Below are 5,628 nucleotides of genomic sequence, written 5' to 3'. Positions count from 1 at the left end.
CACTGCCGGCCCCACGCGGGGACCCCGGCCCGCCGCCCGCCGGCCCGCGCGGGGCCGCGCCGGCCAGGCCCGAGTTAGCGAGCCGGCGGGCGGACCGGGGGCGGGCGGGAGACGGAACAAAAGCGCCTTTGTTGAGGGGCTGCAGCCGGAGGGTCACACACAATGGAGGGAGCCGGCTCCGCCGCCGCCGCCGCCGCCGGGCCCGCCGCGGCGCCCTCCCGAGCAGCCCCGCCGGCGCGCCCTGCACACGTACACACACATACTCACGGGACTTCTCCGACTCATCGAGGGAGTGCGGGGCCCACGGACAGCCCCCTGTGTCGGCTCAGGTCTCCGGCTGTGCTGGCGGCAGCGGCGTCTCCGAGGCTCTCGCTTTGCCGCAGTCGCCGCCATGTAACCCCGACCCGCGAGAGAGGGCGAGGAAGAGGGGGCGGGGTTTCCAGGAGCCACGCCCTCTCACGTCACGGGCTCACTCCACGGGTGCCCCCGCCCCCGCCCCTGCCCGAGACCAGCCCCGCGCGCCGGCCGGCGCCGGAATTTCCAACGTCTGTGTTTGGGTTCCGCGCAGTGCAGGGGTTGCAGGAGAGGCACGCGGGCTCGTCACGCGTCTCTCGTGGGTGCGGTGGGGTGGGGTGGGGTGGGCTGGACTGGGCCAGGCCGGGGGGCTGGCGCGGAGGTAAACAGACGGGCCCTCTTCGCTCTACGTGCCCCAGCATTAGAGGGCGAAGTGACCAAACTCTTTGCGAGCGTTTACTGCGTACCTACTACGTGCAAGGTACTGGACTACCTAGAGGAATAGGCCATTGTCCCCGCCTCCGGGGAACTAGGAGGCTGGACCTGGAGATATATGGGCTAGAAAGCAGCAGCCATCGAACAAGGCAAACGCGTTAAACGTCAGGTGCTAAGGAAGGCTTCTAAATGAGGTTGCCACTGGTGACCTTTCAGCTATATGAGGAGCCCATGAAACCAGAGGAGGTGAGGGGATGGCTGTTCCTTCGGAGGGAACAGAATGAGCAAAGACAGGGAAGAGGAGAGCACCTGGCTTGTTGCAGGAACTGGGACTAGGCCAGTTTGAGGGAAGTGTAGAATTTGAGCAGGAATGTACTGTGAGATAAGTGGGAAACGTAGATTGGTGCCTTCTTGGGCTCACTTGGACGAAAAGCAAGCTTATTTTATCCATCATGGCTTACTGAATCCGAGAAGCCATCTAGTGTTTATGTGAATTGTATGTAGGTATTTATAAAATTAGAGACGCAGGTCAACATATTTTTTCAATGACCTATTCACCATTCCTGATGAGAACCAAACGTTTGGCAGCCCTTTATCCATTATTATGCGCATCCTCAAGCTTCAAGCACGAGACAAAGACCACTTCAAAGGTAACATAGTGGCTTGAAATTAAGTGGTTGGGATGGAGTTTGAATGTTTTATATTTTTTATATTTAAAACAATACCATCTGAATACCAGGTGTGGAGGGCACAGTGAGTAGATAAAACCAAGAGAAAGGGGAAGGTTGTCCTAACCACAGGATTTCTTATTTCTGGATGCAGCCTTTCTGCAACAAGAGCTCCTTTCCTGTGACCGTTGTACATCCCTTCTGCCCCTGCTCTAGGCTCCCCTGAGATTCCTAAGACACCTTTCCTCCCCCATCCATCAATGTTTGATCACTAGGAGGAGGGGGTAGAGGATAAGTACTGTGCCTTCGCTCAAGGAGGTTATAATGTGTCAGCTCTTCCGTCAAAGACCACCAAAATAACCTGTTGATCAAGCAAAGCCAAATGTATTCCTTACAGGAGGTAAGAGAAACCACTGTGTTGACAGAGTCTTAGTAGCATCTCAAAGAGGGAGGTCAAGAGTGGGATGGTTTCAGAAGGTCAGGATTAATTTAAGACAGGTCTTTCAATGAAAGCATGATTGAGATGGGACTAAATTTGTTATATAATCTTTTAGGATTAGTAGACACAAGGAGGGGGAGAGTTTTGAAGCAAACCTAGAAAAGTCAACAATGGTTTGATAAACACAAGAGTAATTTTGTTGAGGAGGGGCTGTTTACCCTGATGAAGGCTAGGTCGGTTGTAGTCTGTTGTTCAGTCAAATGGACTTTGAGGAAGTTCTTTGAAACTGCAATAAAGTTACTTGCAACTTCATTTTTTCAGGCAAGAATTTCTTGGAATTGAAGTCATGTTTATGCAGATGTTAGGGTTGTAAAGTCATGTTGAGGTAGTCGGTTTTAGTTCTTAATCCTATTGTGCGGCTGTAAATAGTCTTAAGTTCTCAGTTTTTCAAACTGCCATACACAGTGAAATCATTTTGGTGGATTATGATCTGCATTTTTTTCTTAATGAAATAGAGAAAATAAAACCAAACTAGAGACCATAGTCTATAACAAAGGGTAAACACTTTTGTGAAACTTTTGTTTTGGTTATGTATCATATTCCAACAAATCTAAAATGTCATCAGTTATGACAGACCGTTATTTTAGGTACTATGAAGAAAGCGAAAACTATCAAAATAATGATACCCTATTGCTACATCCTGATCTCAGAGATATTAAAATGGAGGAAGTACTTCTTAAAATTGTTGAACTATAAGGTATCTATAAATGTGCCAGTTGGATTACAGTGGCACTGTTTATTGCTCATTATTGCTATGAGCTATGTTATTGTTAAAAAGAGTTTGAAAGCCACTGTTGTAGTGGAAGAATGCAGGAAAGGAACAGGTAAAGTACACCATAAGGCAGCTTGAGATTAGTGCGTCCCGAACAGAGATGCAAATTACCTGCTCTTGTTGGAAGGAACAATTGATAAAGGACTGGGAACATCAGGAAAGTTCCAACAAGAAGACAGAACATTTGAGCTGGGCTTGATTCCATCAGGAAGTATGAGGAAAAAAGAAATTTCAGGATGAGAGGGCAGAGTGCACTAAGTCATGAATGTGCTGGGCACACTTTGGTAAAAAGTCTTACAGGCCTGGGGGAATGAAGGCAAGTTAGCACCAGTTGAGAAGGCCTTATTTGGATGCCAGAACTTTTGGATTTATGCTAAAGGCAGAAGGAGAGGAATTTAGATGATTCACTAGTATTTTAGAGTGATAATTCTGGTATGAATGGGAAGGGTAGATTAGATGAGCAAGAGGTTGGCAACAGGAAGGGGGCAGGAGGATCCATTGTTGTTTTCTGCTCTGTATCCAGTCTGCTTTACACTGGTAACAATACTCTAATGTCCTTTAAGGAGCCCTTTCCTGTATAAGTCAGAATTCTTTTTGTTACAGTGGCAGAAAACCCAATCCAAACTGTGGTTTAAGCATGAGAGAAAGTGAGAGAATGTGTCTCGACTGGGCACAGAAAGGGGATGACAATACAAGTGATAGTCTTGGAGCCAGATCAACTGGACTCCATGAGAGGGGAAAGTCTTGAATTACCCAGTTGCTCCCATTTTGCCTATTTGAGTTTAAATTCCCTCATTAGACTACTTGTTTTATGTTTTTCCATTCTGATGACCATCTTCCTATGAAAATAAACTGTCAATATCTTGATTTTCAAGATGAAGAGAAAAGCGGATTTTAGAAATAAGACCACTAAGCTTGATGCCAATTCCTGGAAATTTTCTAATGTAAATCATTGAACACGATATGTTAGGGAAAATGTAACAGTTAATAGGAGTCATCATGGATTCTTGTCAAGTAAATCATGACAAAGAAATACCACTTCCTTTCTTGATAGGATTATTACATTACTAAACAAAGATGTTGGTCATTTCAAAAAGTCAAGACACTTTTGTGGATAAGATTGAGAAATATGGGTTTAGATAATTGCAGAGAATTGATTCAAAGAGTGCTAATTACTGGAGTGACATTAATCTTGAGGCCTCAAATTCTCAAGAAGAGCAATGCAGATTTGTCCTCCTTTGTCCAGACCTGAGCAATATTTTTATCAATGTTTTGAGTTAAGATATCAAATTTGAGGAAGATATATAACTCAGATCAGAATATGATGACAGAATACTTATTCAAAATCATGATTTTTCTTTTAAAGAAGATGACATTTGGCTGCAATAAATATAAAGTGTAGTATCTTTGTTCAGAAAAATCATTTGAAAGGGGCCAGGATTTGGGGAACAGCTTGACCTGATAATGTAACTATAAGTTACAGATATTCATGCAGTGTGAGCTGTCACCAAACAACTAACAAAATGTAGACTGTGTTAATGCAAAACAGTGTTCAGGTCACGGGGGCACCAGGCCTATGCTATTCAGCTCAGGATTTCTGAACTCATGTGTTCAAATATAGATACCACATAAAAAGAGCTACCTTGCATAACAAATCAGAATTCATTAGGAAGAGACATCTAGGAAGAGTGTGGAAACCATTTTTTCTCTGAAGAAAAGATGAGGGAATTGGGTCTGCTTAACCTGCAGAAAAGCAATTTGCTGAAGGGTTGTTATGCAGAGAAGAGAGTAGATTTATTCCATGTTGCACTGGAGTTCAAATCTAAGACCACCAGGAGGGCTATTACAGAGAGAAAGATTTTGACTCAGTGTAAGAAAGGACAGTTTTGGATATTGGAACTGAGCTACAGTGGACAGGACCTCCTGGTGAAGAGCGCTACATCACTGGAAGCATTCAGTCAGAAAACAATGGCCACCTGTCAAGGATGCTATAAAAGAAATTGCTGGGGGGAGGAGGGACCTGCAAAGAGGTGATAACATCCGAGGTCTTCTCTAACTATTGATAGAAGCTTCTATGTGTCGATGTTTATACTCTCAATTTAAAATGATTGCATTCCTAGACATGGTTTCTAAAAGAACACATTGTAATTTTTTTTTTCACATTGTAATTTGATTGGTAAACAAAAGAACTTTCCACTGAAGAAATTGGTTGCCAAGTACAGTTGATTCTTGTTGTTTGTGGTAGTTATGTTCTGTAAAGTCACTTTGAGCACTGAATTAGTAACTGCTGAACCATTGCTTCTAAGGGAAATACAGGATTCGTTTCCTGCAAACCTCTGGTCATGTTTTCACCAACCAGTCAATACATAACCTTGTTTTATGTGTGCTTCTTTAAAGACATCTTATTTAATATATGTTGTTGATTCATTAACTTTGAACTCTGACCAATAGCACTGTAACTCATGCTGAATGAAGCTTATCTAACACATATTTTCTCCGAAAGGCATATCACAGCTTTCTTACATTTATAGCCAGCACATCAGAACTATGCTTGGGGACCATTTTAAACAGCTAAATCACCAACAAAAAAGCAAAAAATGCAAAAAACATGGTGCTAACTAGACCACAGAAAGGACACTTGTTTATAATGTGAGAGTTGAAACAAGAAGGCAGAGTGTTGCCTCGTTCAACCTCAATGGGAACATACACAGAGGGCAACAAGTTTTTCACCACTCTGCACGTCAGAAATGCTGTGAGTATTGATTTAGGGGTTACAAATAAACTTTAGCAAGTAGGCAAATTCGCAAGCAATCTGCGAATAATGAGGATTGACTGTAGTTAAAGATTATGAAGAGAATGTTTTCAGTCAAGATCCAGTGAAGCTGTATCTAAAGTTCAATGAGAGGCAGATCACATGAAGGTTTTTTGAAGCGAGAGACACCTGTAAATGAAGATCAAGG

General features: G+C 43.7%; 1 protein-coding gene across 1 annotated transcript in view; it reads right to left on the bottom strand.

Annotated features, from left to right (window-relative positions):
• MAPK6 (mitogen-activated protein kinase 6) overlaps nucleotides 1-394 on the bottom strand; it is a 36,204-nt gene extending 35,810 nt beyond the window's left edge. Inside the window, exon 1 of the mRNA XM_029239135.1 lies at nucleotides 268-394. The gene's annotated coding sequence lies outside the window, so the exon portion shown is untranslated. The remainder of the gene's footprint in view (nucleotides 1-267) is intronic.
• Nucleotides 395-5,628: the final 5,234 nt, after the last annotated feature.

This window comes from Monodon monoceros, unplaced genomic scaffold (genome assembly GCF_005190385.1).
Source record: "Monodon monoceros isolate NGI ecotype Baffin Bay Population unplaced genomic scaffold, NGI_Narwhal_1 Super_Scaffold_21, whole genome shotgun sequence".
Taxonomy (NCBI): Eukaryota; Metazoa; Chordata; class Mammalia; order Artiodactyla; family Monodontidae; genus Monodon; species Monodon monoceros.
The sequence above is the reverse complement of the archived record's forward strand: the minus strand, read 5'-3'. Positions and strand labels throughout refer to the sequence as shown.